Raw genomic sequence first — 12,006 nt, 5'->3', positions numbered from 1 at the left:
AAATGTAGTGTCCTAAAATTGCGACACTTGCAATTTCAATTGCATTTGGGTCTTCATGATGGCGGCGCAACATTGAACCTGAATGGAGACCCTGAAACCTGCTTGCGACATCAAAAACTGCATCTTTCTGCACCTTGGCCTGATTCTCCTTGCACCCTGCTGTCCCGGGAGGTGGGACCATGGCGCCCAGCGCCCTGGTCCCTGGCCCTATTTTGGGCCTGGTCTCTTGTTGGGCATCGGGTCTTTAAGTTTGCAATTTGGAAAATGATGTTCCTAGGTCGGCCTAAGGTCGGAAAAATCAGTCTCCTAACCCTAATTGACAAGTATATAAACTACATTTCCTCTCCCAGAAAAGAGGAGGAAAAACATATGTGTGCAAGAGGCAGAAGCGATAGGCAAACATTCAAACATTCAAACATTCAAGCATTCAAGCATTCCTTCAAGCAATTGAGAATTCTAAGTCTCCATTCAAGGCTAGGTGTGGCATTCAAGACAAGGATTCAACCATTGAAGAGGAGATCATTTACAACATACAACATACAACATCATTACAACTTCGCATGTAAGAATACAAACATTCTTACAACAAGGTATCAGTACTTGATTATATTACAGACATTTACATTTACAGCATTCTCATTTCTTGGTTAATTCCAAAACCGGGGTTTGACCTAAAGGCAAACCCCTAATCCCTAACCCCCCAATCGTCCTCTCTTTTCTGTGTGTAGGTTGCAGGTACATGGCTGTAATTGAAGATCTGGAATCCTTGTGCAGAGACGAACAGATCCCCCTTCGTTTCGCGGATTTTTCGGAGGACCGTGTGCACTCCGGTGCCATCGTCCCGTCAACTTTCACTCAAACTTACAGGACAACACCATCTCAACATTTTACTGCTAATTTCAGGTCTGTAGCTTCATCCCGTGTCCCTATCTCTGTCTACAAGCGAATCTTTCTTACTTTACATGCACTCCTACTTCAATCCTTCTATCTACATTCTTTACAAAAGAGGGTATCCTTGATGTCTTAACCCTTGAAACTCATTTAGAATTCAATCTTACATTGTGTGGGATTGGATCTTGTGGGTTTCAACCCCTCTTTTGAATGTAAAGTCTCTCCTAAGTGAAAACCGTCAACCCTAGTGACCTCCTTTCTCTCTCCATGGAGTGGGGGAACACCTAGGGTTCGATTTTCCGATTTACAAGGTCTACTAGTTCATGCATGAGAATATTATAATAATGTGGTATTGAGCTAAGAGAAAAGCTTAGTAAGTGACCGGTTCATGACTGTTTGAGTTATTCTGGATGCTACCGGTTGCACTCTGTTTTACCGGTATCTTTGTTTATCAGTCATTGTGAGTGTTTTCTGTCAAAACCGGTTTTGGACTGCATTTGTGTCTGTACTAATTCACCCCCCCTCTCTCAGTACCGGTTTGGTACTAGTGGTTCATCATTGAGTTATCAATTAGTATCAGAGCACTCCAGGTCCTCTATGTTGTAAGCTTAACCGCTTGAGGAAAAGATCCTAGCCAAATGATGAAGAGGGAAGGTCCAAAGTTCAACAGGGAAAATTTGGTATATGGAAAGACAGGATGAAGATATTCATCAAAAGTATGGGTGTTCAACACTGGAGTTATGTTGAAAATGTATATGTTGTTCCTACTGGTACCCTCACCGTTGACCAAAAGAGAGAGATACAAGAAAACAGACAAGTCATGGAAGCCCTCATCAGTAGTCTATCTGACATTAAGTTTATTGATGTTCATGACAAGGCAAATCCCAAAGAAGTATGGGATGCTCTTGAAAATATCTATGGTGGTGATGAGCATGTAAAACAGGCTAAGGAAGAGAGCTTGAGAGGAAAGTTTGAAGACATGAGAATGGTTGAAGGAGAGACCATTCAACAGTACGGAATAAGAATCAAAACAATTGTTGGAGAAATAAAGAGTGCAGGTGGCAAAATAGAAGATTCCACTGTGGTAAGTAAAGTCCTGATATCCCTGTTGCCGGTCTATGCAATAAGGGTTGCTTCTATTCAGGAGCTGAGATCAATAGACAAGTCTAAGGCATCCTTGGACTCCATCATATCCAAGTTGACAGCCTATGAGCTAAATAGCTTTGATGGTAGTGTTCAAAAGTCAGAATCAACTTTTAAAGCTTCTGCTATACCATCTAGAAAAGGAAAAGAGGCTAGCACTAATGGGGAACCTAGTCAGAATAGAGAGATGAAGGATGATGAGTTTCTGATGGAATTTGAAGCTCTTCTAGCCAGGAGATTCCCAAAAGGAACTGGTAAATACAAAGGTAAACTACCTTTGAAATGTTTCTCCTGCAACCGAATAAGACATATTGCTATGAACTATCCTAATAGTGACAACAAGGACAAACCGGAAAGGTTCAAGAAATTCAAAGGAGGAAACCAGAGAAATTGTTTTGTGGCAGTTGATGAAGGTGTCACAGATGAGGAATCTGAAGATGAAGAAAATGAAGACATTGTGTTCATTGCTATAAAGGAAGATGTGACAGACAAGAAGGCTCTTGTCTCCCGATTTGATGATTCCAATGAGTGGATCATTGACAGTGGCTGCTCTCACCATATGACTGGTGACCGGAGCAAGTTTCTATCATTAGAAGAGTATGATGGTGGTGTGGTTCGCTTTGGCAATGATGTACCATGCATGGTCAAAGGCAGAGGGTCCATCTCCTTGAATGGAAAGAGTAGTGCTGACAATGTGTATTGGGTTGATGGTCTCAGACACAACCTTCTAAGTGTTGCCCAGTTAAATGACAGTGGACTCGCTCTACAATTCAAAAATGGAGTTTGCAGAATCAAAGGTAAAGATGGTAAATTGGTAGCCACCGACATGCAAACTAAAGGTAACCTATTTCATCTAAATGCTAATATAAGTACACATCTTATGGCTAAGCTTGATGATAGCTGGATATGGCATAGGAGATTCTGCCATGTGAACTTTGACAACATTGTGAAGGCTAGTAAGATCAAGGCAGTTAGAGGGTTGCCAGTGCTGAGCAAACTGAATAATACCTTGTGTAGAGAATTTCAATTGGAGAAAATGTCTTCCTCAACTTTTAAAGGTAAATCTTTCACTGCTGACAACTTGCTTGATCTTGTGCATACTGATTTATGTGGTCCTATGAAAACTAGAAGTGTGCAGGGTGATAGGTACTTCATGATTCTCACTGATGACTGCTCAAGAATGATGTGGGTCACATTCTTGAAAGACAAGTCTGAAGCTTTTGGGAAATTCAAAGCTTTCAGAGCATTAGTGGAAAAGGAAGGCGGTAAAAGGATCAAGTGTCTCGGAACTGATCAAGGAGGGGAATTCACTTCCAGTGAATTCAACAAGTACTGTGAAGAATTTGGCATTAGGAGACAGCTATCTGCCCCCCGGACTCCACAACAGAATGGTCTAGCAGAGAGGAATAACCGGACTGTGGTTGAAGCAGCTAGAACTATGTTGATCCAAGGAAAGGTTGCTCACACCTTTTGGAGAGAAGCGGTGAGCACTGCAGTTTACACTATGAACTAGGTACTCATCAAAAAGGGCAAGGACAAAACTCCTTATGAGTATTGGACCGGTAAGACCCCTGTGGTAAATTATTTTAAGGTCTTTGGTAGCAAATGTTACATCAAGAGGAGTGAACATCAGGGAAAATTTGAAGCTAAATGTGATGAAGGAATATTTCTAGGATATTCCACCAAGAGTAAAGCTTTCAAGTGCTACAACAATAGGACTTAGAGAATTATAGAAAGCATCAATGTAAGAGTTGATGAATCCTCTGAGTAGACTAAGAAAACCAGCAGTGAGCAAGTTGTAAATGAACCGGTTGCAACCTTCTGGGAACTAGTTGTCAGTCAAGCGAGCACCAGTAACAGTGTTCCTAAATCGGTGAATGTTGATACTGATGAAGATAAGGATGAAGAAGAAAAGCAAGAAGAACCAATTAAGACCATTCCTCAATATGTCAAGTTGAATCATGATCCCAAGCAGATCATAGGTGATAAGGATGCAGGAATCCTTACGAGAAGAAAGATCAGAGAAAACTCATGTATGATCTCTGAATTTGAGCCTAAGTCATTCAAAGAGGCTCACAAAGATGAAGACTGGATCAAGGCAATGGAAGAAGAACTTGACCAGATAGAGAAAAATGGTACATGGTCCTTGGTACCCAGACCAGAGCATAAGAATGTCATTGGCACCGAATGGGTGTTCAGAAATAAGTTGAATGAGGATGGCACAGTGATTAGGAATAAAGCCAGACTGGTATGCAAAGGATATGCTCAAGAAGAAGGTGAAGACTATGGGGAAACCTTTGCTCCTGTAGCCAGATTGGAAGGAGTTCGTATGCTTCTTGCATATGCAACTTTTAAGAGATTCAAGGTGTATCAAATGGATGTAAAATCTGCATTCCTAAATGGTGTACTTGAAGAGGAAGTATATATTGAGCAACCAGATGGGTTTTCCCTATCTGAAGACAGTGACATGGTATGTAGGCTACACAAAGCATTATATGGTCTAAAGCAAGCACCTAGGGCATGGTATGAGCGCCTACATTCCCATCTTGTGAAGATTGGATTTGAGAGAACAAGTGAAGATAGTAATATCTACTTGAAGTCTGAAGAAGATCAGATCCTGATTTGTGAAGTCTTTGTTGATGACATCATCTTTGGTGGAGATGACAAGATGAGTCATGAGTTTGCTGATGAGATGAAGAAAGAGTTTGAAATGTCACTCATAGGGGAGATTAAGTTCTTCATTGGACTGCAGATCCAGCAAATGAAAGATGGAATCTTCATCACTCAGTCCAAATATGTCAAAGAGGTGTTGAAGACTTTTGGCATGGAAGATAGCAAACCGGTTGGTACACCGATGGTGACCAGTTGCAAATTGACAAAGGAAGATGATTCCGCACTGGTTGATGAGAAGGAATACCAATCAATGATTGGTAAGTTGCACTATGTAGTGCATAGCAGACCGGATATTGCACATGCAGTTGGCATCACTGCAAGGTTCCAGAAGAGTCCAAGAGAATCTCACTTGAGTGTAGTCAAGAGGATTCTTAGGTATCTGAAGGGAACAATTGACTATGGATTGTGGTACCCATACAACAATAATTTCAATCTGAAAGTATTCACAGAATGCTGATTGGGCTGGTAATGTGGATGACTGGAAGAGCACAACCGATGGTGCATTCTTTCTCGGTGGTAGATTGGTCTCATGGATGAGTAAAAAGAAGAGTTGCATCTCTCAGTCTACAGTGGAAGCGAAATATGTTGCAGCTTTCATGAACTGTACTCAGACAATCTGGATGAAGCATGTACTGGAAGGCTTCAAGATCCCTGTACCTGAACCGGTAAGTATATTCTGTGATAACACAAGTGCTATCAATATATCAAAGAATCTAGTTTTACATTCTAGAACCAAGCATTTTGAGCTTAAGTATCATTTCTTGAGGGAAAAGGTTCAGAATAAAGAGATTGCACTGGAGCATGTGTCCAGTAAGGAGCAGTTAGTAGACATATTCACCAAGCCTCTCCCACATACAACATTTGTGCATTTGAGAGGTGAATTAGGGGTATTGCCCCTTCAGGAGGTGAACTAAAAGTGGTTGTTCCACATCAGTCAGGTACTGGATAGACAAATCTTTGGTTGATTGGTGTGTTTAAGGATGCTACTCCTCAGGGGGAGCAGCATAAGGAAACAGTGGTGATTGTACCTCCACTTTGGCATTGTTGTCAAAGGGGGAGAAGAAGTGAAGCGAAAAGATATCTGCAGCAAGAAGTGAAGCGAAAAGATATCTGCAGCAAATGGGGAGAAGATGTGAAGCAGAGAAGAGATCTTTTGTATATTGCCATCAATGCCAAAGGGGGAGATTGTTGGCATTATGTGAACCGACATGAGCCTTATGTAAACTGGCATGAAGACATAATGATATTGTATGTTGTCATTGATGTCAATATGAGACATAGTGTAAACTGGCACATGAGATAAGTGAAGAAAGAGATACCGGCATATGTGTGAACCGGTATATGCCAAAGTGAAGTGGCACATTTGTTCAAAGTGAACCGGCATGTAGTTATGGGAACTGTCACATGGAAGCACTGTATGACTACCGGTTGGTAAGGCAGCTTCCACTTCGGGGTTTCCGGTTGGAGTATCTCAAGTCTGTGTGACTCAATCGGTGATCTTTGTGTGATGAGTTAGTAGTATGATGGAGGACAGATCGTGTTGTCACGTAAGCTCTGTGCGCGTGAAGGATCTTGCATGAAGAAGACTATTCCTATCTACCTTGGGAATGTGCGAAGTCTATCAAATAGTGATAACGCGTGATGGGTTATCAACCGCTATGAAAACGGTGGATAATGGACGATGGAGAATGTCTTGAGATCGACTCAAGACTGGTGCATTCAATACAGTATGTTTCAACGGTCAGGATCAAACCGTTTGAATTGCTCAACCTAACAGGTTTAGGGTTTTTGCTACCGACCTGTATGTTCCCTATAAGGTCGATGTTAGGTTTCTGTCTAAAGGTGTTGGCAAAAAGTTGTGAGTGTGTATCCAACAAAAGTGATACAAGATTCTTGCTAGACCTTAGGAGAAAAGAGATACCTGCAAAGTGTATGTGCAGAAGGAAAAGAGGAGCCTAAACGGATCTATATTAGTATTAAGTACTGTTAACAGATCATTGTAATACCTGTTGATCTCTAACCACTTCAACAGTTGCAAAATCCCCTAACAGGGTAACCTTAATTGGCTTGATTCAAAATCCCTTAAATCGGGTGGTCTTAACCGGCTTGCTGTAAATCCCTTAACCAGGTGACTCAAAGCTAATGAGTTCTGAGAAGCTAGAGAAGCTTAGGAGATCCTTTCAGCTATTGAGTTCTTAAAATCCTCTAACAAGGTGACCCTACTGGGTTTAACCCTTAACCGGGTGATCCCTAACAGGATCGGTTCCTACCAGAACCTATTGTAATGTTCTTAATTGGACAAGGCTCCTAACAGAGTGGACTTCTAAAGAGTTCAAAAAGCAGCTTGTGGGTATTCATCCCCACCGTGGTTTTTCCCAGTTGGGTTTCCACGTGAAAAATAATTGTGTCATGTGAAATGCTTTTGTCTTGTGATGCTTTGTTTTATCTGCTATGCACATGAAGTTTCTATGTTTTGTGCCTGTCTATAAAACATATTGAACTCACTGTTGTGAAGATTTGATGGTTAGGTCTACTAGTTCATGCATGATAATATTATGATAATGTGGTATTGAGCTAAGAGAAAAGCTTAGTAAGTGATTGGTTCATGACTGTTTGAGTTATTCTGGATGCTACCGGTTGCACTCTATTTTACCGGTATCTCTGTTTATCAGTCATTGTGAGTGTTTTCTATCAAAACCAGTTTTGGACTACATTTGTGTCTGTACTGATTCACCCCCCCCCCCCCCCTCTCAGTACCGGTTTGGTACTAGTGGTTCATCATTAAGTTATCACATTGTTGCCAAAGGGGGAATAGAAATATGTATGCATGTGAAAATCTTGTATGTACTATTAAGGGGGAGTTTGAATATTTTTGTAAGCACACTTAGTTGTCAAAATGTTTTCTAAGTGTTGCGATCAATGCCAAAGGGGGAGAATGTTGGCATGATGATGGTTTTTGTATCTGATGACTTTATGTGTTGTCATTGATGACACACATATGTTTTGATTGTCATAGTCATCTTTGTATACCAGTGAAGTCAAACTGGTACTGCTATTAGGTCTTTGTATTGTAAACCAATATCATATGTATAATCTAAGTCTAACCGCTATGAAGATGTCTAAACTGATATATGTATACAATCAATATATGCAGTTAAGACAATCGGTTTTGGTCAATTCCACTGTATACCAGTTTTGAGATACAACGAAGAGTGACAAGGACGCACATGGTGACAATCGTTCTGTAAGTTTGATGCGGTTAACACTCAATCGGTATCGATGTTCCAACTGGTTCACCAGGTTGTGTGATGAGTTATCACTGGTTGTAATCTATTACCACCAATTGACACTTTGGTTGAGATCTGTGCCCTGTTAATGAAGATTATATAAATTCATCGAACCTAGGAAATTGTGTTAATGTTCTTAAACCGACATGAGATCTAATGTCTATAAAAAGACATTGTGATGAGTTATTTGATATGCAAGATACAAGTGATGTTATGAGTTGAAGTTGATGCGATTTGTTGAAGGAGTTGTAGAGTATGTCAGTGTTGCAGTATTGAGTGAGCAGAAAGGGATCTAAACAAGCAAGATGTGCTATTTCTAGATCATACCACCTATTGTTTTCTAATCACTACAACAGTTAAATCCCCTAATCAGGTAATCCCTAACAAGCTTCATTTTAGAAATCCTCTAACAAGGTGATTCATTAACTTGGATCCAAATCCCCCACTAAGGTTACCTTTAACTAGGTATAGCTTTTAACAGGGCTTGGGATCTTTAACACGATATTCTCCTAACAGAGCATTTGTAGACCTTAATCGGTTAGTTACCTATTTCTGCATATAGTTAACTTGTGAGTTCCATCTCACCATGGTTTTTCCCAGTTGGGTTTTCCATGTATAAATAATTGTGTTATGGTGAATTGTTTACTTATTGTGAATTCTTTTATAACATTTTGGATTGCATGCAAAGTCATGAGTGAACTGGTTAAATGTTATTACCGGTCTGGGATTAAAGTGTTATTGTTTTTGCTATCATTGATTCATCCCCGCCTCTCAGTGCTTTATAAGTCTATCAGTTTTCAGAGAGATTTTAGTCTGGGGGAACTAAAGTTCAAAAGGACTGAGGTTTGGGTCAATGCAAAACAATGCAGATTGTTACTGGAGGCCTATTTGTCAAGTAGAAGATCTACGAATCTTCGATTTGTGTTGTATGGATTGTTTTGTAATCCTGGGCTGCGGTCTAACATGTGTAGCCACTGAAGGCATATGAAATTATTTAAATGGTTGTAATGATTGTTTTATCTATTTATTGGTTATATCGTGTGTTGCTTCTATTAGTTAATTTTCTCTTTACCTATTTATCAGCTAGATCTTGTGTTGTGTTACCGGTTGCCAGTATCTTGCATGGTGTTTTGTGTTATGGGCTGGAACGCGGGGATGTTGTTCATTGGATCTCCCTATCTTGGTTGTGTTAAGTGGTATCAGAGCTAGTTTGGGACCGCGTGAAGTTTTATGCATTTGAAGTTGTTCTTGGTGATTTGGGCTGACATGTTATCGTTTACACATTTCATCATGAATCGATTGGTCTTTGGACAACTTGATCGAGTTGTTATTGCTTGCGGATGGTATAAAGGGAAAGTTTAGAGATTTATTTTATAGGACAACGGTCCAAGGAAGAAGAGATCAAGCGAAGATGTACTTTCCAGAGAGAGTCTGGTCCGGGGGGACTAAAGTCTAGAAGGACTGAGGTTTGGGTTAGTGCAAAATAGTGCAAACTGTTACCAAAGACCTATTTGTTGAGCAGAAGATCTATGGATCTTTGATTTGTGTTGTATGGATTTTTTTGTAATCTTGGGCTACGGTCCATGATGTGTAGCCACTGAAGGCATATGCAATTATTTAAATAGTTTTAATGATTGATTTATCTGTTTACCAATTATATCATGTGTTGCTTCTACCGGTTAAGTTGCTCTTTACCTGTTTACCATTTATATCTTATGTTGTGTTACCGGTTGCTGGTATCTTGCATGGTGTTTTGTGTTATGGGCTACAAGGCGGAGATTTCCTTCATTGGATCTCCCTACCTTGATTGTGCTAGATAACCATGCTTATAGTAACTTTAAATGCAATATCCCATTGAAGATTCACAACTACTTTTGTCCATTTTGGAAGACTTTTGATCATGTAAGTCACTGCTCTAATATTTGACAACAACCTTTGTATTTGATTTTTGGCCATGGCATACATGCGCAGGTCACTAAAGGTGCTTTGACTATCAATGAATTATATTTTTCTTCATGCTTAATTTCCATTTACCTTTATCTGTCCTATACCCTGTCACAATCTTACATTTATTTTCACAACTTCCATCTAATATTTATGTATTGTCTAGTAACTGTCTTTTGATCTTCATTATTCTCTAACCATGTTTGTGATCATACTACTAATGGCTGCCTTGACAGTGATACATTGCTTTTTATCTTGATATCTTGACTGTGATTGCATTTTCTTATATCTTGAAGGCACTTGAGTTAAGGGTTTATAAGTAGGATATTTTGTCACTATCATAAGAAGGCTTTCTTGTGTTGGCTCTCATTGTATCTTCATGAGAGGGTTGTAACTACTAGGTTTGTACTCCAAATGATTCTCTATTTTGTGTATAGGACTGATATAAATATGCAACCCATAACTGTCTTGTCTATTACTTTCATCCTTTAATAGTATAATGTGCTAAAAGCAAGGAGGACCTTCTTTATCTTTTCTATTATGCCTACATATCTCTGCCTTTGTTGACTTATCCAAAGTCTTCTATTGCTAGTGATGACTGCCTTTTGAGCACTGTTTTGAATCTTTGTGATTTCTTGGGAAGGACTGTGGCATGGACTTTGATCTTTATTTATGTCTTCATGTCTTTTTCACTACACTTATCTATGATTTGGACAACATCTTCAAGATTTGTGATTGGGTCTAGGTCTGAATTCTCTCACTATATTTACTATCTTTGTATGGTTGTGTTCATATTCATTGACATATATGACTCTCTTCAATTGATCATTCAAACAAAACTATTATGGTCTCAAGAACTGTGACAATGATAGGATATTTATGTGAACTTCATGGCCTAATGCTGACACTTTTCACTCCTTACCCTTTGCCCTTGGTTAGCTGCCCTAGGGTCTTGACTAATTCTTCATTACTCATTTCACTTTTTTAAGGACTGGTCCTCTTACTCGTTTCTGACTGTTCATAATAATTGTATGTCTGATGTCTTTGTGCCTTGTAAAGTCATTGTCCTCTATGAGACTAAAACAAAAATGCTTAGGACTATCTTGCGAAATGAAATGACTGTAATAGTTGTTATCCATGGTTGCATTGTCTTCTTCCTTATCTTGAGTGAACTCATGCATTTTCTCTCATGACTCTTCTATTTCTGGTCTTGAACTGACGATTTAATTTAACCTTCACCTTTTGATATTGAACTAATATTGAAGTGTTTGCATGAAGAATCTTGAAGCCTAGGAAGATCCACTATTTTATGTGTAACTGTGACCTCATTCATGATACTCATTACTTTGATATCTAATGTTATAGTTATAATTGTTAGATGACTTTACTAGTTGTTATTGCATCTTGACATTGAAGTGGCTATGACATGCTATTGTTATCTAAGGACAATGATTTTTTCCATCAACTATAACTGTTTATATGTTGTCTCAAGCTTACTGATCATTGTACATTCATAATGGTAACCTCCTAACTGTTGTTTTCTATGACTGTTCATCAATTGTCTTGAAGTCCACACTACAATATATAATTAGTTTGTGGTTGTGTCTTGCATGGTAACTGTACCTGTGACTGTCACAATGCTACCACTATAAATTATGATTTAGTACTACCTTTTTTCTCAAGACTATCTTTTGAGGTTGTAGTGCTCTTTAATCATACTGAGAATGTTGTCTCAAACTTACTAATTGTAAACTCTATTGTATTCATTCATGAGGCTTCTCTATGTCTCTTTGTTCATTATTGAATGCACTATGATTGTCCTTTGGATTTGAAATCAGGTCTCTTCTTATTTGATGTCAATAATGCCTTCAATGGAATGCCATGTAATTAATTTATTTTTTCTATGTAGCATTGTGGCAGCCTTTATGGAGATATTTTATTTCTTTTGTAACTTTCACAATAATTATATAGGTTGTTAATGATTCTTAGTGATTTACATACCCTGTGTGTTGTCCAAGAGGTAATTTGTCCTTCTGAATGTTGTTCTTCTGAGATTATATACTTCTGT

The sequence above is a fragment of the Cryptomeria japonica genome, chromosome 3, assembly GCF_030272615.1.
Source record: "Cryptomeria japonica chromosome 3, Sugi_1.0, whole genome shotgun sequence".
Taxonomy (NCBI): Eukaryota; Viridiplantae; Streptophyta; class Pinopsida; order Cupressales; family Cupressaceae; genus Cryptomeria; species Cryptomeria japonica.
This window is presented reverse-complemented; position numbering follows the sequence as displayed.